Genomic DNA, 25,267 nt, shown 5'->3' with positions numbered 1-25,267 from the left:
GAGACATCTTGTGTCTCAGAAAAAAATATTAATCAAAATGTAGCCTGGTATTCATATTGCATTTTGAAAATTTAGGCAGGAAGAAATACAACATTAAAGTCTCCTTATTCATCTAAAAGCACAAACTTTTGTCTTCCTTCACATCAATTAATTAATGGACAATAGTGAAGCAGCTGTCATATTTCATAGCCTCAGTTAGCCACCAAATGATGGACAAGATAAAACTGATTATTATAGAATCCAGAGTTATAACTTAAGTTTAAAAAAGAGAGAGAAGATATGTAACTTGTGTAAACATGTTGTCCTTTCAAACCATTCCCCCTCATCAGCCTTTGTCAATTTTGTCTTTTAGTGCCTTTTCTTTCCACAACTGCATATTGACTTTGAAATTCTGTTATTAATGTAGGACCGCATAATTTCTGTTTTAGTGTGATGTGAAAAGTTTGTTCCTAAAGAGATAGACGTTTTTTCTCAAGTCTCCACCTCTCTTATGTATCAAAAGCTACAGCTGATATTGGCTCACAAGGCTTTAATGTTTCCCTTATCTTGACTGAACTTTCCTTGAGTTTCTTCCTAACTTGGAGTCACTGACCTCCCTTTTCATAGAGTATTGACTTTAGAAATCTAGCCACGATGAATTCTTTCAGTGCTCCTTTCAAACCTTGGTAAAAGGTGTCTTTCTAGATTGACAGCCAAGGATGTTTTACCAAAGGACCAAGGAGCCATTTCTTTGAAAATTAAGTAAGAGAGTAGACAGTAGTTCCCTTTCCTCTGTGGGGGAAGAAATTTCCTGTCTTCTAATGACTGGCTCCAAGTTGTAAAACTATTTGAGATCATGAAGATGTGAAAGAGCTTAACTTGTCTTTGGATAAAGCCAGTTAGTAAGTATGGTGGTAAACAAAATTAGCATCCATACCTTCTGATCCTCCCCACCCCAGCTCTTCAACTGTTCAGCCCATTGCCACACAAGAGCTGAGTTTACATTAAGCACTTCACTCCTTCCTACTCCAGAAACATTGTGTATTTCATAATTATTGGATTTAGTTTACAACTTAAGATCTGCTATAATATGAAAGTAGGAACCTAGACACTTGTAATAAGTAGGTAAATGTATTTATATATTCATCAGTCAAAAGCATGATAGGTCTACCCTTCAACTCCAGTTTTTTTTAAATATTTGCACACAAACAGCAACATCATCCATTGCATTCTAAGTAAAGTAAATAGAATCTCAGATATCTCTCCATAAGTCATGAATTACTACCATTGGGAATATAGCTAATTTCAGCTGGGATCTACTGTATAGGTGAGATCCAATCTGGACCTCCAAGATACTAAAAAATGAAATGTAAAATATACTTTTATTTGTAATAAAGTTTATTTAGTGCTTAAATTGTGCTTATTTTAGCAAAGGTCTAATGAGACCATACTATTAATATTGACACTGATTCTTTGCTTTCATTTAGATTGAAGCTTAGAAAGTTTTAGTTATATTAATTCTTGGAGAATTTTATATAGTACTTTTATCACATTCCCTGACATGCCAAACCTCCCTGATGCTGTCCTCCAGTTCTCTGCCCGCTCAATTTTGTGGCCTCCTTTTTTAAACCCACCCAGTCCCAATTTTGCTGCCTGTATGTTCTTGGACATGTGGCATGCCCATGGAGCATGGCTGCTTAAGCAAGGGCTGCCCTCTTGGAGAAAACTGACTACCCGTCTCCCAGCAACTGTCCGTTATCAATAGCTCTTCAGTTGAAAGGGAGGGGGGACTTCTTCCCATGCCTAGGTTTTGTCTGCCCCGAGCTTATTCAGATCTTGTGCATTCGTCCACAACTCCTGTAAGCGCCTATGTGAAACTGCCATGCTATTTCCAAAGAACACTCTTCCCTTCTACTCATCCACCATCGCTGGCTCTTACACTCTGTCTACCCACACTTCTGTGGCGATCGCTAAGCCCTGGGAGGGGAGGATATAAAAGAACTGTACACATAGGCCCCAAAATCCTACAATCTCTTATTCTTTATACTTTAATCAGTTGTAGGTCTCTGTGTTAATCTTCGTTAGAGCAAATAGAAGCTCATCTGAGAGATGAATTAGTATACTGGCAAGACAAGAATTCATACAGAGTCAGTTTAATACTATATCAAATTAGTGAAATAATAGTACTACACCCCCCCCCAAAAAAAAAAAACCAAAACAAAAAACTATGACCTGTTTAGACATGGGTTCTTTTCTGATAATAGTGCTAAGCATAGATTTCATCTGATATAGCACAACTGAAAACCAATCACAAAGTGGTTGGTTTCTCCAATGATGTTCTTGTCTTGTACCAGTGGACACATCTTGCCAGGCCAGTTGTTATAGCTGTCACAGGGTAATCGCTGGGTAAACTACTTTTCTCTACCTTACATCACTATGAAAGCTAACCAGTAGGGGTGAACTTTTCAGGTTAGTACCAGCTTGATTTCTCTCAGATTTATTACTCAAGTATGTGGTATTAGCAAAAATAGGACCTTAGTTTTTAAAATGTTATATGGAATCCCCAGTACTGTAGAAGCTTCCCAAACTACATTAAAAAAAAATACATTAAATATAGTTGGCCTGTAAAGGGATGTTAACTTCCTAAGCAACACAGGCTAGGAAATAATAACCCAAGTGCCCAGAATGGGTTACTTCTTTTGGAGTAGTTAACCAATGTGTGACCCTATAAACCAATGCTATTTGTTACTCCTGAACAGAAAATTTTTACTGGAGTGGTTCATACCTATGAGATAGTGTACCTGAAGCAAGGAGGGCACCTAGGCTTTCAGTATCCTGACAGGTAGAAAGATATGGAAGATAGCATATTCACAGCCTCCTCTTCACCCAGGAGAGACTCCACAGTACTCCATCCTCTCTAGCTCCATTCAGGCTGACCTGTCAGCACATATCCTAGGACTGCCGTAGACAGGCTGATGGGAAAATCAGGCCGCACTTGTCTGTCTAAACTGACCAGTCCAAAATGATGGGGGAGGATCTGTTTTAAGCCACCCAAACCTCTTGAAACCTGTGTTCTCCAGGTAGAAAGAGATTTGGGTTTGCTAATGGTGTCCCCACATATGGGAAGTTTGTCTCCGTGTGTACTGTGTGTGTGGATGCATCTATACCTTTAATAAATCTTTTATTCCTAATGGAGCTGTGACTTATTCCCTGCCCTTAATTCTTTAATCAGGGGAAAAAACAAACTCTCTAACCCCCCTAGACAGGAACTACCTTCTTAATTTTGTGTATTTTTCATGAACGTCTTTGCTTCCCAATAAGTCTTCAAAACCCTAAGCAGTTTTTCAGTTTAATATGAATGTGAAGTTTGCAAATCCTCTAATTTACTCCAGGTCTCACTAAAGAAGGAGTACCAGCAGAGGTAAGGGAAACCAAATTACAAAACTGAGAAAATGGACAGTAAAGGGCTATATTGGGTGGAAGAGGAATTGTAGCAATTGCAATTTGCTCTAACATAACTAAACCTGAATTCTGAGAGCTCCCCACTCAGCCAGCTAAGAAGGTAGTCTCTGTCTGTCTGTCTCTCCCTGTGTGTGTGTGTGTGTGTGTGTGTGTGTGTGTGTGTGTGTGTGTGTGTGTGTCTTCTCCCTGTCTCTTTACATCTCTCTATCTCTTGATCTTCCGTTTCTGTCTGTCTGTCTCTCTTTCTTTTTCCCTTCCTCTCTTGCTCCTCTGTGCCAGGATTGAACTCAGTCCTGTATCTGCTAAGTAGATTCTGTGTCCCAAACTCCAAGACTGTATGTATGGCCCATCAGCAATTTCTTATTGCTAATACTATCTAGGGGAGGGACCTTATGTATTATATAATTGTATGGACTACCTCAGCCTATGAATCTCCCTCTCTCCTGTTGAGAATGTTACAATTTCTAAAAAAAAAAAAAAATGCTACATAACAAGCATTAATAGTATAGTAAAAACCAAGTCACAGCCTCACAGACTGAAGCAATTCTCCATAGCTCTGGCAACAGCTTGACTTAGATTTTCATTGTTTAGATGCATATAGTAGGGGTAAGTGGCTCACATCTTCTGTAAGGGCAGGATCGCTGTTTCACTGCAATCTCTTGATTATTTTCGAACATTAATGCTCTTATATCAAATTAATAATACAACACTTTTTAAAAGAAAACTTGTTTAATGGATACTTCCGATAATTTTTTCAATTTGTACGATTTTTTGGAAATTTTATAAAAATGGCTGATATTTTACTTATAGAAACAAAAGACATGACATTGCAATCATCATTTGAAGAACAGTATTGTATAATTTTATTAAAATAAAATATATAAAATAACCTAACCCATTAAACAAAGTTTCTTCTAGAAATTCTGACAGAATTGTATACCATGTTATTTAAAATGTTCCCATTTCTCATGATGAATACTGATTCTGTGTATGTTCACTTGGTATTATTAATCAGTCATGAGGACTTCTATCACACATAGTGGCCCTGGTGATATGACATAAGTTTTTAGTCTTCAACCAACACATATATTTAATTTGTTTTAAATTATTTATGAGAAAGTGCTTGCATAAGCCTAAGATTTCAAGCTGGCTATGATTCCTGCACCTCAGTCCCATCAAATGTACTGTGAAGAGCCCTATCACACTGCACAGTGCACCTCATTATTTCCAAGGTTACACTTTCTTATCTAACAGGCCTGCTGTCTGATAACAGACCAATCCGATATGTGAGTGAAAACAAGAGAAAAGCCCTATTAAGGGTGCTTTAGAAGCAAGGCATTGATCCCAAAGGTAAAACATTTCCTGCGTATAAAAAAGAATGCACTGAATCGATGCCTTTTCTGGTGAGCACTGAGGTTGGTTAGTCACGCTAATTAGGTGCCACTTGACGACATTCTTTTATGATCACCATCGTGAGCACTGTCATAAGCAGAATTTTTTCTACATCTCATTAATGAACGTCTGTGTCATCACAGCTCAGGAAACTTCCTTATTATCTTGTGTTCTTTAATTTTAATGAAAGATTGCTCCTAATGATAAAAGGTCTTTCCAGAATACCCACGTTGAAAGCTAAGGTGTTTTTACACGGTCATTAGAGTCTTACATTCCCTTCTGTTCCAAAATGGCAATTAGGTTTACTAAGTAAGAACATTCCTTATTTTTTTCTTTCTTCTTTTTATTTCTTTTCATTTTTTTCTCCTTCGGCTATTCCCTGAGGTCTGGTATTCAAACATTATGCCTCCATAAATGGATGACTTTTTAATGACAATCAATTAATATTCCTATAGAGTACTACTGTTGCAGATATTGTGAAATGTGACAGATTTACCTGGAGAATTTTAGAATTTGCACATGAATGCCATAGTTAAAGCAACTTAAAGTGGACCTTAAGGACATCAACATTATTTTATTTAAATAGAACTATGCTAACTTATAAAAATGTCTGTAGTACTTGTTTGTCTTGTTGGTTAAATTTAGCATGTCCATGGATGGCATGATTCATGATTACTACAGTCTATGGGCTTGGAATTATATATATGGAGTAAACTATTGAATTAGGTGTGATATCTTGCTCACAAGAACCTATAGCATTTAAAACAAAAAAGAAAGAAAAATGAGAAAAGTTTTGCCTTTTTAATTTGTCTTAGTTTGCTTTCCTCTCTTTTTGGTTTTTGTTTTATTTAAGATAAGATCTTACTATAATCTCTGTCCTAGAACTCACTATGCAGACCAGCCTGACTTTAAACTCACAGAGATCCACCTGCCTCTCCCTCACAGGTACTGGAATTAAATGTGTGCATCACTATGCCTGGCTAAAAATGCTGCTGCTTGCAAAATATCTGTTTACAGAGGCACAAATAAACACAACCAATCTCTCTCTCTCTCTCTCTCTCTCTCTCTCTCTCTCTCTCTCTCTCTCTCTCTCTCTCTCTCTCTCTCACACACACACACACACACACACACACAGCACATATTTTAATGTTTGTTTTTACATACATTTATTTGCCTCCTTATAAAGTTGTCTTCAAAAGCCAAAAGGGAGCATGAGATTCCCAAGTGAGAGTTTACAGGACCTTGTAAATCTCGTGATATGAGAGCTGGGAACCCAAGTCAATTTGAATCCTCTGGAAGCATAGCAAGTACTCTTAAACTTAAATCTATCTCACATATATTTTTCTACCAATAAAAACACTTTTAAGCGCATGCATGTCTGTGTTCACATCTGTATCATGGCAATATAATCATTTACATTACGGACATATTATGTATTTACACATATACACGCCTATCATATCTCTACTTCCTGATTTTAAATTCAATTAGCCCTAATTCTTTAAGAATTTTTTTTTTTGCTGATACCCCCTCCTTATTTCAAAACAATATATTGTTCTTGATGTTCATCAGTTTAAGCAATGGCTACTTTCCTTCTCTGATGACTGTTGCTAATTAAGCTCATCAGTCATTTCCACATTTCAGTTCACTCATAAGATCCCCTCACCATAATCTCACAGTATATAAATACTGTGTGCATTTATCTGTGTGTATGACAGTGTGCACACATGTGTTTAAACAATACAGTTTTAGACTTTGTGTCATATTTTACATTACACATATATGGGTGTATAGATGTGTTTTACACACAGTATCATAGGTCAAGCATGCTTCTCCTAATCTGATCAAGGAAATGGATCATTTTCACAAGAAACACTTTTTCAGCACCACAGTTTATCCCAGATGATAAGATTTTTGCAGATTATGATATTTAATAATTTCTCTTCAATTCCAATAAAATAATATTTATTCTTTAAAATTGTAATTCATAAGAGAACAAAATTTTTTAACTTTCTTTAACTGACAGTTGCATATATGTATACAATTCTTTAATAATAAATAAAGATATTATCTATAAAATAATCTATTTTAGAACTATGTAAATTTATTAAAAATCTAAAGTTTTTGGAAACATACTTCAGTGGTGTTAATAATTATAACATGTTCATGACAATCAATTCTCTGTCTTCTTTAATCCTTCTACAAATCTGTTAAATTAAGTACCATATCTATTTATTTATTGACATTAATTCATACAAATTATTCAACCATATATCTCTAAGAGCAGTCTATGCCTAAGCATATATATATATGCATATATGTACACACATATATGTTAAGTCATACAATTTATTGCAAAGCATTTAATATCATTAGACATAATGAAATGTTTGCTTCATATATTCAGTTTAGGTCATATTGACTTTTGTGTTTGTGCAGACTTTATTAAACCCTGATAAAATGCCAACAAAAGCATAGTTATTGCAATTAAAATTAAAAATAGACCTGTTTCTCTTAATGTAAAATATAAATAAAAATATCTCTGAAGAATTAGATCAGCAAAGGCTGTCCAACCCAGACAAACCCACCCTGTAAATATGTGCATGTGACTTCATGTTTAGTTGATGACCCCACTTGACAAATTTAAGAATTATTTGTTAAAGCGCAGGGCCAATCCTGTGAGGCAAATGCCTCTTGAGTTTATTTTCCTAATGATTTTTCAAGCTTAATCAAATTGGTATCTCTTAGCTGGAATGAAAATATCAAAGGACGTATAGAAACTATATGTTATAACTGTATTAAATGCACTCCACCTTCAAGGAACTGAATCTTCGTGTGTGTGTGTGTGTGTGTGTGTGTGTGTGTGTGTGTATGTAGTGTGTATATATGTGTATGGTGTGTATGTGTGTATACAAGCACATGCCTCTCCACATGTATGTAAGTCAGGGGTGTTAACCTGCTCACTTGTGTGTTGAGGCCAGAGGGCATTGGGTGTAGTTCCTCAGGAACCATCAACCTTCCTTTGAATGATGGTTTCTCCAGCCTTCCTGTTCCCAGTACTAGGACTTCAGGTACCTACCACCCCACCCAGCATGCATTTGGGAGATCAAACTCAGATCTTTATGCTTGCAGTGAGTAAGCCATCTCCCTCGCCCTGAGCACCTCTGTTCTTAAATATGAGGAGACTGAGGCAGAGTCACAAAAGTCATCAGTCACACAGATGGATTAAAACGGGATTTTCCCCCTTCCTTGAAAACCTTTATTTTATTCACCTTTCAATATGGCTTTTATTTGTATGTTAACTCACAGAAAAGAAACTCTAATAAATAAATAACAAGCCTTTGGGAATGTGGCAGAGCCCACTGTCTGTGCAGTACACCAGGTCTTTTGCTTTCAAGGTCACAAACTCAACTCATTTCCAAGTTTAGAAATTGGTTCCAGCAAGAAAAACTTTGCAGTTAGTACAGTGTAACTTTTTTTTAAGACTTACAAGAGAATTATAAATCTAGGCTGGAAGTGTACTGGAAGATGTCTAAGCAGTAATTTTCTAAGCAGGGAAGTTCAAATCATCCCTTAAGAAACACTAAGTACTTTTTTTTTTTAAAGTACAAACACCTTCTCTTTTACCTCTGATCTATTTTTTTTTTTTTGCCTAAGTAACAAAATCTCGGTGCAGTCCAGGTGATTTTTATATCAGTGTCTATAGAAGAAAACCAAAGTATATATATCTCCAAATCAGAACAAGACATCTGAACGAAGGATTTTCTGTGTGGAAGGATGGGATGTATAACTCTAATTATTCTCTAATAAAAGTATTCTTGGGTATCCTAAAGATTTCCTCAACACTTAGCAACTGGCCTGCTAGGAGCAGTTTTTGAGTGTGTGTGTGTGTGTGTGTGTGTGTGTGTGTGTGTGTGTGTGTGTGTGTGTGTGTATGTGTGTGTGTGTGTGTATGTGTGTGTGTGTGTGTGTGTGTGTGTGTGTGTGTGTGTGTGTGTGTGTGTGTGGTGTTGGTATTGATCCAGTAAGCGAGTAGAAATTCATTTTTTAAGCACAAACTCTTACTGGACACAACATATCCATCCTGTTTATACTGATTTCATTATTATAACAAATGGTTTTCTTCACAATAATTTAAGAGCATTTGTATTTTGAGAAATATTACACTGATAATTTTATACGACGACCGTTTGATGATTTATGAAAAGAACATGGTGAACCCAGGTTTATCATATGCAATGCAGTCACTCGGGAATGTCCAACTTCTCCAGTGGTGCTAACTGGAGAGCCTTGTAAATCCAGAAAAGAAAATGCACTTATGGGCTCAACATTCAGATTGCCAGTCAGTCTCCCAATTGTGCCCAATTCAGGTGATGGCATCTGTTCTCTAGAAGTGTGCAAATGCACTCATACCCCTTTATCTGTGAGTTCCTAGATACTATTCAGGCTGTAATGGTCATTAAGCAAAACCATCTATCATTCATGTAGTGACCCAGGGGTTTACACACTCTTTAGGAAATAATGTCCATTCCATGTTGCTCATTACTGTGGAGTGAACTTCTGTTCCAATCCTCCCACAAACTCTGTCAGATTCCAAGACCAAAACACTGCGACTTCATATGGATGTCAGGAAGAGGGAGGAACTGAAAGCTGGATAACATCTGTGGACCCTAGCTTTACACAAGTGTATCTTGAATTCTGTGAGATTTCTTGTCATTTTAGTCAACTGGATGTATCTTGAATTCAATGGGATTTCTAGTCATTTCAGCTAACTGGATGCTTTTGTTTCTGGTATTGGGAAGACATGGGTCTAATTTGTACTGATAAAGCTGACAGGATTGAGAAGGATTTTCTCATAAGGCTAAGAAGCTACTTTAGACATACTTATTTTAGAGTTCATAAATTCAAGTGTACATAGAAGATAAATAAAGAGAATAAGAATCAAATTTTTTTAAACAACTGCTTGTATTTATCATTAACAACTCAAGTCTATTATTCTGGCCACATCTCTTTATCTTTCATGGTCAATAATCAAGTATATACAAAACTTAATGTGTGACATTATTTTCTTTATACTCAGAAATATGGATGAGTTTTGATTGCAAAGGGGTTCCATACTAGAGCACAAGATTTGCTAATTTAAGGATGACATGAGTATCTCAAATAATATTAATGTGAACATTACAAAACTATTTGACCATTTCTATGGAATACAAGTTTTCAGTGGTAACTAGTTTCTGCAGACAGCCAGATTTTGTTCTCCATCTTGCAAAAGTGAAAAATGGATTTCTGTAATTTAAGCCACCTTGTATGTGATACTCAGTTTCAACAACCCTAGAAAAACAAATGCACTGTGTGTCATGTACTTACTGAATTAATTGAATAAGAGCCTATTTTGACCATGATTTTAATATTAATAAGTTGCCTTTTCTGTTTATTCACATCTTTAGATTTTCTCATATTTGTTTTATACATTCTTTAACTATGTTTGAGTACTTCTATGTTAATACAAAGCCTGAGGAAATCAGGATATGTATTGATATTAAACAAAAAAGAGAAAGAAATGCAAAATTGCTACAGATGAAAATGGAATCATTAAATTATACAACAAAGCAAATAAAATCATTAAGAAAAACAATTTCTCATCATACCAAGATCCTGAAGAAGACATACTGCTTTTGAAAAGTAGAGACTTGAAATGAGAAATACATCAAAGAAACATGGAGAAAATAGAGCAGAGAGTAGTATAAGCTGATATAATTCAGAGAAGGAAGCTTACAGAGAAATAGAAGGCTATTCTAGTAGCAAATACCACCACGTTGAGTAAGTTAAAAAAGTTGAACAGGCATTACTAGATTTGGTGTGGGGTATGATAAACAAAGAGGAAAACTACATAAAATTAAAGTGACCAGAAGGATATTAAAGCAAAAACTAAATTGTGAACTTCTAGATAATAACATCTTGTAAAAAAAAAAAAAAACCCACTGGACTAATGGAGCCCATGAAGAAAGGACTTGTTTTTAATGACAGGATATTCTAATAAAAGGATATTCAATCTGAGGTCATGGGACAACTGGCTGAGAAAAGCAAACACATTTTTAATGCAGAAACATGCTAGTAAAATGACACGGTGAAGGGGGAAGGAGGACTAAAGAATGCTATGACAGGAGTGGAGTCCCCCACTCACTCCCAGAGAAAGGTAACTAAAGAATGTTTGCTATCAAAGTGAGCAAAATCACATTTAATGCTAAAATTCTATAAGTCAATACTTATGAAGATACATGGAATTAAAAACCAGCTAACAGTTTGTTTTACCTGGGAACGTTGTATTTTTAATTAAAAATGTGCAATTTAAAAACTACATTAGAACAAACTTGTATATGGATTAAATAAAACCTGTCACACGGTAGGATAGACAATTCACTTGTCTGTTTTAATGATTATTTTAAAAAGTAAAACCCAGGTGATTGGCACACATGTAATAGAGGCAGGATGGTCTGCCTCACCCTATGGCAGACCTACTCCATGTGAAAGCAGAGAACCTCAGCTAGGAACTGAAGTCAGATCTCCACAAAATTGTCAACATCTGTGGTTGTTTAGTATTAGATAATATAATATACAACTGCAGATCTTGACCACATGCAAGCCCTGTGCCTGAAAAAAAAAAGTATTGAGTTGAGGAACCAAAAAAAAATAATAATAATAACTGCTGTCAGGTAGACTTTATCTCACTGCATCATCTTTTAAAGGTGATATTGACCTTGCACTGCCTAAATGAAACATATGATATTTATGAAAGTTTCCCATTACCTTAAAACTTATAATTTGTTTCATAATCTATGAACTAATCATCTAACAAAATGTCCATATTCTATTCATTATTTCAGAGTTCTTTGGGTTTTCTCACATGTCATAAGAGTATGCATTCTGAGTCAGAGATTCCAAAATGTCCTTCCTTCGGAATCAACTTGGACAAAAGTAAAAAGAACTTAACACCCTCAATTGTCATGGGATTCTCTGTACCCTTCCAGTGGTAGCTAGATAGAGACTATTTTGAATAGGGTTAAGTCATGAGGCAATCATTTTCAGAACTATCCCCCTATTATTCATTTTTCTTCTTTTTATGTGTATGTCTGTCCAACATTTTTACATGTGTATGAATTCCTTGGTTTATGGATGGGGATGAGTGATGCATGATCTTTATTAGTGTTATCAAAAAAAAAACAGGGACTCAGATATCAGGGTAAAAGCTGAAAGATTAGAGAAGCAGAGCAGCAACCACCAGAGACTTCTTACCTCTCTCAATCCTTGGACCAAAACAGGGGCCTGAGATCCTGTCTCCACCTGCCCTATATTCCTGTCTCCACCTCCCTATTGTGCTAGGATTAAAGGCATGAACCTCCCAAGTGCTAGGATTAAAGGTGTGAGCCACCACCACCTGGCCTCTATGGTTAACTAGTAGCTAGCTTGCCCTCTGATCTCTGGGCAAGATTTATTTGTCAGAACACAAACAAAACATCACACAACAGGTGGGCAATATGTACATGTGTGCATGCATTTGTGCAGAGGCCCCAGGCTTATGTTGGGAGAATCTTCATTTATTGACCTCCTCCTCCTTTTTGAAGTAAGGGCCCATAAATCAAGAGCTTACTGATATAGCTAGTCTCTCTAGACATCTTGTTCTAAGAGTCATGTTTCTACCTTCTGTGGCTGGAACTATTGGCAGGCCACCACACCCGCAGGGTATTGCCATGAGTTCTGGGTATCCACACTCTGATCTTGCTGTGGCAACCAACACCTTAACCCCTGAGCCATCTCACCAGCCCTATCTCACCATCTTATATAAACGGGTCACACCAAGAGCTTTGGGCTGTGAAATATTCACTGATCATGTGTCCAAATTCTCTTACATATTCTCTTTTTCTCATTTCCCTCAAACCAACTCCCCATGCCCATGGGTATGAGTTGCAAATAGGTGGAGTGTCAAGGCTCTAATAATCTGACATTGTTTCCATTGTTCTCAGGAAGTAGTATGTGATAAAGCCGAACTGTTTTTTATGCAGATAGAGTTGATTTATTCATATCTATGTCCTGAATCATTCATTTGTATTAAAGCTCTGCCAAAACAAAATCAACCATGAGCTGTGGCTATATAAAAGTTGCCAATAAAATGTATGTTGCCATCTTTTCTTATCTGTGAAGGAATGCTGTAGAACTGGACTTTTCTGAAGCCACTACTAACTCAGTGGCACAGACATTTGAAAGAGTGTGATTAAATGGATGTATACTCCCAACATTTATAAATTCCCTTACATTAGACATTGTAAATTGGCTAGGAAGTTCACACCACACTTATGGAAAAGAAACATATTCACAATTGTTTGGTTATTAGAAAACCTAGCACTGTATTTAAGGTAACCTATCCTCATACATATAATTTTTACCCCATAACTAAGAATATTGTGAGCATTTTTTGTAGGTGTGTTAATTCAGTGACAATTCATACTACAAAATATAGTTTATGTAGGTTTAATTTAAAATTTTGCTTTTAATTGATTCTAGAGTGTCTGTTCATCTCTGGCTTCTAAGAGTATGCCCCAAATAACACTAAGGAAAACGACTAAAGCAGTAAACTATGACCTTCTTTCCCAGTCATCTTACTAGACATGGCTTTAACTTAAGGTTCAGTAGATAAAACCTTGCAGATGCTTGCCTTTCCTTAATGACTGTCAGTTACTCTAAGTTGTTGATCCTCTTTGCTGATCTCTGTCCTTTTGTTTTAACCACAAATATTATAGAAATTAAAATGACAGGGTCAAAATTTTATCACCAACTTAACTGGTATCCATCAATCTGTATGTGACCTATACATCTTTCTGAACTATATCTGTTTAATTTTTTGTTTTATTCACATTTTAGCAAAGAATTCCATGTCCGCTCTTTGAAGTATTTCCTTGGCAAAAGAAGGTAATAGAAGAATGTTTCTACTGCCATCTCCAGAAGACGCTGTTGCTGTCAGTGAACTTAAATTGGATATTAGTTTCAGTTTTTTGAAATAGTCACTGCAAAATCTACATTATATATACATATACATAAGTTATATATATATATATATATATATATATATATATATATATATATATATATATATATATATAACTGACCTTGCTTCACACACGTTACTGTAAGATATTAAATTATACTCTTCTATGTAGGGATCTACTAAGATGCTTTCTAGCCAAGAACTCTCAGCCAGTTCTATACGCTTTCCAATATGGAATTTCCAACTGACTCCACTGCAGGGACTGTTGTTGAGTTAATATTTCTGGCTTTGCTGGGTTTATTTTAATTACTACTCTGAAAAATGAAAGGATGTCATATTTTTAATTAGCAACATTAAACAGAAAAATTGAACATGCCATAATCAACCTTTTTTGTGTGTGTGTGAATCTTGCTGGAAGTTAAGGAGAAGGGGCAAGAAAAAGAGCCCATGGCTGGGGAGGTCATAAGCTCCCTCGCACAACCTGTGCCTGTTTGATACTAAATGACCATGATATCAAACTGCTTTCTAAACCTGCACATTTATACTTTCAAATTAATGTTGCATTCAACCTGCTTTAAAGAATATCACAGAAGATAAAGTAGAAAAAGCCTAAGAGACTGAAGATAGAAATAAGTAGAGTAGAAAAATGCCTCTGACATGACATGGCCATTGTACTCCTGACTGACCGCAGCCAGTTATCTGCATAATATCACTATCACATTGAACCTCAAAGCATTTCATTATGATTAAATTTAACTATAGGACTTTAACATCACAAAGAATACAGCTGCAATTGCAAAGAATCCCTTGTGTACTGTGATTAAAAGATAGAAATATGTGTGCCTATGCATGTACCTCTGTGTGTGTGTGTGTGCACAAGTATGTGTGTGTGTGTGTGTGTGTGTGTGTGTGTGCATGCACACCCATTTGTAAATGAAGGGAACAAAAAAGGGAGAGGAATCCTATAAATACCCTCATCTTCTAACACACACACACACGCACACACACACACACACACACGCGCGCGCTTTTTTCTCCTCCTTAAAAGCCTGTAGACCAAAGCACAAGCTCCAGGCAATCGTAAGAAAAGAATTTGCTGTCCACAGGAAGGAAGAGATCATCTCCTTCCTCCATCCTTGAAAGGAGTGACTTTCCTGGTTGTCTGACTCCTGAATACATGTGAGAACCTTCCCTTCCCTCTCAGTGTCCTACACAGCAGTTACTTGCTGAGGCAGCTGGTGTCTGCCTGCTCATCAACCCCCTGCTCAGTGCCCTGGTCAAGTTCAAAAGGTCCCACAGGGAAGAACATTCTGACTTTTCTTGCCTTGCCTGCTTTGCTTGCTAGAATCACCACAGGGGAAAACATGTCACTTACCTCATCAATGAGTTCAAAGACAAAAATAAGATTCATGCAGGGTATCTGGAATTCTTTTAAATCTTCCAACCTGCAGAGAAAGTGGGGTTTATTTATTTATTTATTTTATTATTTTTTTATTTTTTACATCTATGTCATGTGGTTTCAAGGGGCAAAAGATACCTGCAGGGATGTATCTGCCACCGGCCTTTTCTGTACCTGGCTAGTTAGTATGTTTATTCTTGAGAAAGTAACTCAAAACTCACCATGCTCACCTTATTTATTCTGTATAATTCAATCCTACTTCAATCCAAAGCACAGTTGAACTTGTTTTCCATAGCATTCTGACTGGTGTGACTTCTCAGTGGGTTCTGCATATTAGAGGGGGAAAACGGAATATGATTTTAGTAAGCTATAACTTTAAAACCAAGGATACAAACAGCTAATTTTTTTCTATCACTACTGAAGTTGTTTTACTTCCTCAATAACAAATAATGAGTATTTAGTCAAGAGTGCATGTCGAAATAAGTTCTTCCTAGAAGAGGATTTAGTAAACCATTTTTCTGTTTTCATTTTTTTTAATATCACATCATGCTGAACACTGTATGCCTTAAACTCAAACCCAATTGAACATCTGTTCTTTCTATATTAGATGTGGAAAATTCTCCCACCTCTATAGCTCTTGATGAAATAGCAGTGCCTAAAGAATTCTAAAAGAGGGCTTTGTTTCTCCTTCAGTGCATGTGAGAAAGGAAGATTTTTGGATAATATTTATAAAATACTCAGTGAAATTTTATCATTGTCAAATGAGTTTGATAGTCTGTCCTGCTTAAAGGGGAATTATAGCTTTTAATAGGTTTTCATAGTTGTGTTTCTACAACTAAAGAACCAAACTGAACTTTAATGTAGTAGTTTGCACCTGTTCAAGAGTAAAATCATTACTTTGTATTTGTCTCATTTCTCTTAAAGCAATGTAACTTTCCACCCCAGTTACTTTGTTATCTGATTGTTACCCTGACATTACTATGTTTGCCTATTATATTAGTGGTCAACTGACATGTAAAACAACTACTCAACTGACATGTTAACTAACTATAACTACTCAGCTACAATTTTCTTTGTAAATTTAGCAACCTTCCTTCATATAATTGCATAGCTGTCATGTGGGCAAACTTTACATAAATTTTGAAGAATATGTTCTCCCTGCATTCAATCATTTTTGAGTGCCTACATACCTCTATGGCCTAGTGAATTACGTGTTCAAATTTCAAAAACCTCAACGTCCCTTTAGAGAAAAACATGGGAAATGTTTGCCTGCTTAATTTCCCTGGTGTTAAAGGTATTTCTCATTGATGACTGATTTCATTGTCAAGGTGCTTATATATTGTAAGATGCCTAGTAGATTAGTAATGTAGATTCTGAAGTGTGTCTGTAAAGACTTATCCAGAAGTGTTTGTACCAAAGGCGTTCTTATCTGAGCAAGGCTTTAGTCCACTGAAAGACAAAAGAAGATGAAGATATGTCTCAGAGGTGCTGGATCTTTTGAATTGTGTCTAGATTTGGGGCATGTTCTGGAATGGTATTTAAGACCCTATTCTATCTTTGTGCTCCTTGACTGATATAGGGTGACCAAGCTTGCTCTGTCATGATATTTAACCATCATAATCTGCTTCTTAACAACACAGAAATGGTGGAGCCAGGCATCTGCGACCTCAATAATCTGTAACTATCTCTGTAATAAATAATTTCCAGTTTTAAAATGGTATCTCTCAAGTACTTGCTGTGGATTAATAATTCTGTACACTGTGAAGATGTGTTGCTCTGATTGTTAATAAAATGCTGAATGGCCAATAGCTAGGTAGGATTTGTGAGGCAGAGAGAATGCTGGGAAGAAGAAGGGGTGGAGTTAAGAAGTCACGAGAGTCACCAGCCAGACATGGAAGAAGCAACATGAGAAGTTCAGGCCCAGACAAATGAGCCTCAAGGCAGCACATAGATTAATAGAAATGGGTTAACTTAAGGTATAAGGGTTAATTAAAAACAAGTCTAAGCTATCAGTCAAGCCTTTATAATTAATATTAAGGCTCTGAGTAGTTATTTGGGAGTTGACTGGTGGAACAGAAAAGTCTGCCTACAAGTAATTGTCACAGAAAATTAAATTCAAACATGATACATAGGCACTGGCTCAATGTGCTCTGAGTCTACAACTGGACACAGTTCTGAAAACTGAATAAGAGTACATGAGGATATTTAGGTGGCTAACTTTACCTTCCTGTTAATTCATCTTTGTTTCAATTTTAAAAATCTCATTGGAGTGGACACACATACAAGCATACAGGGCAGCAAAAATTGTTCTCACCATTTTTCTTTTGTTTTCTTGTAATAATTTTTAAGGCAGGTGCAAATTTAGGTGGGTAAGAAAGAATAGGAGCTATGTCTGGGAGAAGTGGAGAAGGAAAGTATGTGGACAGAGCACATTGTATGATATTTTGAAAGAACTAATTCTTAAATTTTGGAGACAAAAACAACCATAGCAACAACTAGGTGATATATATATATATATATATATATATATATATATATATATATATATACAGATATATATATCTGTAACAAATAGCATACACACACACACACATATATATATATATATAATAGCATTTTTATATTTTATTTTTGTAAAAATAAAAAAAGGGATACAACACAAACAAAACTACTAAATAATGCTTTCCTTTATTCTTGGGAGATTCCTGATGCTCTACAATGAAATATGGTTATATCTACTCCCCTATCTCTCTTGAACTTCTTCTATATCCTCACTGACAAGTCCCCACCTTACTCACATCGTATCTTATTTTGATAACCCACTAATTCTAGCTAGTTTGCCTATATTGGCAGGGGTATTTAGCCTTTTACTGGACATTGGAAGTGGTAGGTTCTACCCTAGAGTCTATGACCTCCCCAGCCATAGACATCTGTTCAGGATTATAGTACCAGGATTCAGTGTTATCATGGCCAACTGACCTCATCAGAATAATGGGTTGCTTTGAAACTTGGTAAATTTAAGTATACCCTCCTGGGTGCTCCTGAATTTTATGTCCTCTCACTACAGAAGTTAAAAATGAAGGCCATCTGCCCCTTCCCATGCTTCATTCTGAATGGCTTATGTTAAACTTTTGCACTTATATTTATCACTATGTGAAGTATCAGTGAAACTTTAAATGAGTCTAAAAAAATGTTCTCCCTTCCAATGCTGTCCTGGAGATTTCTATGTCTGAATGTTGTATGGATCACTATCTGGTTACCAAATGACCCTCTTCTCAGATTATTGCTAGTGAAATATTTATCAATAGAGTCACCACCCCATGCTAGAGACTAAACCCTTCTTGAAATAAGGCCTCTGTTACCATCAAAACTAGGAGTACACAGTTCCCAAGTATTCTCCTAACACCTGCTTTCCTAAACGAGTTATGATAATGCTATGATATATGCTTCAGAAATGTAATTCTGTGACATAATTTTACAAAGAAGAATTTGAGGGTGAAACCTGTTTGAAACAAGATGATTGAAAGACAGTCAGTCACTGAGAGTTAAGGACTGTGGTGAACACTGGACATCTGAGAAAGAAGAGAGAGGAGAGTGAGCGCTGAACAGCTGAAAATTCAACAGGTAAATCCATATCTGAGAAAGCCTCAACAACATAACAAGGAAATACAACATGAAGGCAACCTGATACATAACTTAATATTAAGCAAAACAGCCTCAGTGCATCTGCCCCATTGTTGTAATTGTAAGTGTAGCTGCCTGGGAACAAAGTGGTCTCAGCATGAAGGTGCAGGTGCATCTAGAAAATACACATAGAAGTTGTCTTAGTCACTTACTTTAATTGCTGTGGAGAGACACCTTGACCAAGGCAACATTTATGAAAGTAAGCATTTAGTTGGAGGCTTACTTACAATTTCAGAGGTTTGGCCTATTTTTTATCATGGAGGGGAGAATGGTGGCATGCAAGCAAATACTAGAACAGTAGCAAACAGCTACACACTGTTCTGTAGGCAAAGAGAGAGTGAAAAACCCTAAGCCCAGCATAAGCTTTTGAAACTTCAAAGCCCACCCCCAGTGGCACACTTACTCCAACAAGGTCACAACAAGTGCATGCCTCCTAAACCTTCTAATCCTCTCAAATAGTGCCTCTCACTGATGACATAGTATTCAATTATATGAGCCTATATAGGGGCCATTCTTATTCAAACCATCACAGAATTTGTCAGCTATCTGTTTCCCTTGTTCCTGAATGAGAGTTTATTACTTAATGAAGATCCACCTAGTGTAGTTGGAGAGTTCTTAATCTCAGAGTTGTGGGTTTAGGCCCCACGTTGGGTACCATTTGTAGCTGGAGAGTATCTCTCCAGTCCTGCCCAGCCCATTGGACCCCACAACTGCTTATAAAATAATCACTCAGAAACTTATATTAATTAAACTGTTCAGCCATTAGCTCAGGCCTACCACTGTCTAGCTCTTACACTTAAACTCAGTCCATTTCTATTAATCTATACCTTGCCACATGGCTCGTGGCTTATCGGTAACTTACATCTTGCTACTCATTGCGGCGGCTGGCAGCATCTCCTGACTCAGCCTTCTTCCACCTAGCCTCCTCTGCTCTCCTTGTCCTGCCTACACTAACCTTCCTGCCTGGCTACTGGCCAATCAGCAGTTTATTTATCAATCAATCATAACAACATATATTTACAGCATACAGGACATCCTACAGCAATCTAGCATATTCCCATGGATGCCTGAAGATGTTAGAGTAAGGGGATAAAATTGCTACTTAAAATTATTGAAATTTTCTTATTTACAGCATTATTCAAAAAATACTTATGGAATAGATTTAATCAAGGAGGACAAAGATCTTTGAATTTAATAGTATAAGATAATGTGGAATAAATTAAGGACAACACAAATAATATAAAAGATACCTTCAATTGGCAGACTGAGAATTCATAATCTTAATATCCTCTCACTTCTCAAATCTATTCACAGAATCAATGGAAATCTTATCAGAAATGTCACTGCATCTTTTTATGGTTGTAGAGAACCAATACTAAAGTTAGAATAGAGATACAATAGAGCTGAAATAGCTAAAGTAATTTTGAGAAAAAAAAATATCTAACATTTTCATTTCAAACTAAAAACCAAAACTATAAGAAACTGAACATTATGGAACTGAAATAATCATGGGAATATAAACTAGGTTTTGTGGTTTAAATGAAAATGGTGGCCATAGACTCTTAGGGAGTGGAATTATTGGAGGTGTGGCCTTGTTGGAGGAAGTGAGTCACAGGGTCTGGACTTTGAGTTTCTAGAAACTCAAACCCAGATCACTGTTACTCTCTCTTCCTGTTGTCTTTGGATCCAGATAGAGAAACTTTAGCTACCTCTCCGGTACTACATCTGCCTGTGTGCCATTGTGCTTTGTGCCATAATGATAGAATAAACCTCTTAATTGTAAGCTAGTCCCAGTAAAATGTTTTCCTTTATAGGAGTTGTCAACATCATGGCATCTATTCACATCAATAAAACCCTAACTAAGACACCCAGTTAAAGCTGCAGATGTTAGAGATAAACTCATATTTATAGTACCATCAATTCTTCAGCAAATATGGCAAGACATGATAAAAGGAGAAAAATCATCTCTTCAGTAAATAGTGTTATAAGAATCGAATACCCAATTGTGTAAATGTATCACATTTTCCTTATCTGTTCGTTGGTTGAGGGGCATCTAGGTTGTTTTCAGGTTCTGGCTACTACAAATAATGCTGCTATGAACATGGCTGAGCAAGTGACCTTGTGGTATGATTGATCATCTTTTGAGTATATGCCCAATGGAGTGGTAAAAGACAGAATCATCATGTAATTTGCATGCAAATGGATAGAACTAGAAAAAAATCATCTCAAATGAGGTAACCCAGACCCAGAAAGACAAACATGGTATGTACTCACTCTTAAATGGATATTAGACGCAAAGCAAAGTATATTCAGGCTATAATCCACAACCCCAGAGAAGCTAGGTAAAAATGAAGACTCTAAGAGGGACACACATGGAGGGTCCAAGGAGTGGAAAATAGTTAAGCTCTCCTGGGTAAACTGGGAGTGAGGTAGAAGGGAAGGGATGGGGGATGGGAACAAGAGGGACTGAGATGGCCAAGTGGAGGGAGGGATGGAGAGGGAGAGCAATGAAAAGATATCTTGGTGGAGAGAACCATTAGGGGGTTTGGGAGAAACCTGGTACTAAGGAAATCTCCAGGGATCCACAAGGATAATACTAGCTAAGATCCCTAGAAATAGTGGAAAGGGTGCCTGAACTTGCCTTCCCCTATAATCAGATTAGTGACTACCCTAATTGTCATCATAGAACCTACATCCAGTAATTGATGGAACCAGGTGCAGTGATCCACAACCAAGTACTGGGTTGAGCTCCTAGACTTCAGTTGATGAGAGGGAGAAGGGATCATAGGAACAAGTGAGGTCAAGATCATGATGAGGAAAACCACAGAGACAGTTGACCCAAACTGGTGGGAGCTCATGGACTCTGGCTTGTCATCTGGGGAACACGCATGGGACTGAACTAGGCCCTCTGAATGTGGGTGACAGTATGTGCCTAGATCGGTTTGGAGAGCCCCTGCTAGTGGGACCAGGACTATCTCAGGTATATGAAATGGTTTTTTGGAACCCATTCCCTACTGTGGGATACCTTTCTCAGCCTTGACACAGTAGCGAGGGGCTTGGTCCTGCCTCAACTTAGTATGCCAGACATTGTTGACTCCCCAAAAGAGGGCTTACCCTCTCTGAGGAGTGGATGAGGAGTAGGATAGGGGGAGGGGGGACAGGAGAAGGGAAGGGAGGGAGAACAGGTATTGGTATGTAAAATGGAAAAAATATTTTATAATAAAATAAGAATCAAATAGCAAGTTGCATAAGAAATAACACAGACTTTTATAATATTAAAGTACTATATTATTAAAATTATGTAGAAGAATACAGCCAATAGAACAGATAATTATTGAAAAGAGATTTATAAGACTGAATTACTTGAATTGTGCAGATGATCCAACAGCGGCTCTCTATACCCTGGAAACAGAGAGACTGGTCCCAGGAGCTTCTTAGTCCACACAGCTGTATGACTCAGAACTGGAGGATTCCTAGAGATGTTGATTTTCAGTCCTCAATGGAAGGCTAAAGAAACCAAATTCTGTTATCAAGGGAGGATGTCAGAAACAGCAAGAGTAGATAAATCTACCACAGAAACATTGAGGAGAACGGACCACAGCAGCAGATTTACCCTTGCACGTCCCCTAAGCCTGTTGTCTCTGAGGGGTATTGCCTACTCGGTAGGAGGAAATTTCCTTGTCAGGTAATCTTTTCAAGAAACATTCTTACAGAAACATCCAGAGGAATGACTCTTAGTTGATTGTGCATCAGATCAAGTTGTCAAGAGTTACCATTACAATCATTTACGAAATATAAGTTGAAATTATGCTTAAGGTCTAAATGTAAGACCTGAAACTAGGAAACTTCAAGGAAATAATGAACATTAATTTCTTGGCCTTTTTCTTTGTGACAGTTTTGTTCCAACACTAAATGTGCAAGCCACACAAATGAAAATACCAAGATAGAATTACACTAAAGCAAAAAAAAAAAATTACTCTCTTAACTTAGGCAGTACCAAAACCCACAACAAAATACAAAGAAAATATATGAGGATTGATGAAATATGTTAAGACAGTTGAGAACATTAATAAAGACCTCAAACAAATCTGTAGCAAGGAGAAAAAAAACATGCTTTAAAAATGGGCAAAGGACTTAAACTGATATCATTCAAAGAGATGCAAATCATGACTATGAGAAATGCTCAAAATCATTATTATTTTGATGCACATAACAATCACAGTGAGCGATTGCCTCACTCTCTGTGGAATGGCTGCTGCAAAAGACCAAAAGTACCAAGTTCTAGTGAGGAGGTGTAGAAAATTGATACCTATAAAATGGCTGGAATTGTCAGAGCATTTAGGAAAAACCCTTCAAAGTTTCTTCTAATATTTAGAGTTAGAATCACGATCTACTCTAGCAATCCTGTGAATCTTTAAAGCATGAGAAAGTACAGCCTCTACCTAGAACAGACATCTGTGGTCCATCCTCACTGCATCTCTACAGAGAATAATCAAGTAATAGAGATGAACCATGTCTTTGTCAACTGATAAGCAGGTAAAGAAACTATTACAGGTGTACACAGTAGGACACTATTCAACATAAAACATATTATCTTTGATGAAAGCAGTAAGAACTTGGAGGACATCAAGCTAAGTGGAATAAGCCAGTCCCTGAACTATAAATACCACCCTTCACTTACACCATCTCAAAGCTGAATGCAGAGTAGGACAGTGGTTGCCAGGATATTGAAGGAAGGACCAAGATGGGGGACACTTGTCAAAGCTTATAGACTGCTTAGGATCTAAAATGTTAGCTCAGTATTTAAGAACTTGTACTGCTCTTGCAGAGGACTTGACGTTGGTTCCTAGTACCCAAGTCATTTGGCTTGCAAACACCGGTAACTCTACCTCCAGGAGAAGCCATGTTTGCTTCTGATGTCCATAGACATCTGTATTCAATGTCATGTACCCAAATACATACATACATGTAACATACATGTGTACACACCTACACCCCCCCACACACACACATATTATATAATTAAAAATGAAGTGAATCTTTTAAAAGGCAATAAATCTTAAATTATAAAATAAACAAATTTGAGGTTGGGGATTTAGCTCATTGGTAGAGTGCTTGCTTAGCAAGTGCAAGGCCCTGGGTTCAGTCCTCAACTCCAAAATAAATAAATAAATAAATAAGTAAATAAATAAATAAATAAATAAATAAATAAATAATAAACAAATTCCACAAATATATTTTAAACCACTTTAAGTGCAATTTATAGCATACTATAGTCTCACTAGATACAGGCAAACACAGAAACCACTAGCTATGTAGAATGGCAGCTGTTAGTTAATTTGAGTGTGATAATCACTGCATAAGTAATATCACTACAATGTACATCTTTAAGATATGCAAAGTCTATATTTTAGTTACACTTCAAAAAATCTGTTAGGTAACCTTTTTAAAAGTTAAAAATTATGTCCTATGTTATTTTTCAGAATAAATGCTTGAGTATCAGAGATGTTATTTACTTTAGCTAAAGTTAAGTAGACAATTTGCTTGTCCAGCTTGACACTATGACAAGAAGCTCGTGAGTTTGAAACCAACTTAGGATGCATAGCAAAACTCTTTATCAAATTAAAAAAAAAAAAACCCTGTGGCTTTCTTTCTTTAAAAAAAAAAAACATATTCAACTTCCTTCCAGTCTGCAAAGACTATGATGATAATCATATCATACAACTATCATATAGCTTCCATTTGTTTCTGATCACACAATCTTATGAAATATTTTATTCCAGTATTTAACCCCCAGTGTTGAGTAACATCCTTTGGTAAAATTTTACATTAATGAGCCCTACTGGAATGCCCTCCTGTTATTCATTATCCTATGAAATCTTTCTCCATATTGACTCAACTTGTAGAAAGCTCTGGTACATTTGACTGAGGCATCCCATGAGGACATTTATAAAAACGGATTAAATGGTGCAATGTTCCTTTGAAAAACATTTTCAAGAAAATTAAGACTGGAATGCCACCTCTTCACACCAGTGTTCTCTTTTTGATGAAAGCAGTGCTATAAGCTGTGACTATCAAAACAGAGATTCTAAGATATTTGTAGAAATAAGTAGCTGGTAATGTCATAATGTCTATGCTTTGCTCACCTGATGCCTAACATCTAACTTGTATTTGCCAAAATGTTTTTATGAACAAGTTTGTACAATAAATGCATCTTTTTTTAACAAATTACCTTTCATAACATTGCAAAGCACAGCTACAGTACTCTGTTGAAAAATAATAATGCATAAAATCACCATTCTCTACTA

The sequence above is a fragment of the Peromyscus maniculatus genome, chromosome 15 (genome assembly GCF_049852395.1).
Source record: "Peromyscus maniculatus bairdii isolate BWxNUB_F1_BW_parent chromosome 15, HU_Pman_BW_mat_3.1, whole genome shotgun sequence".
Classification (NCBI taxonomy): Eukaryota; Metazoa; Chordata; class Mammalia; order Rodentia; family Cricetidae; genus Peromyscus; species Peromyscus maniculatus.
This window is presented reverse-complemented; position numbering follows the sequence as displayed.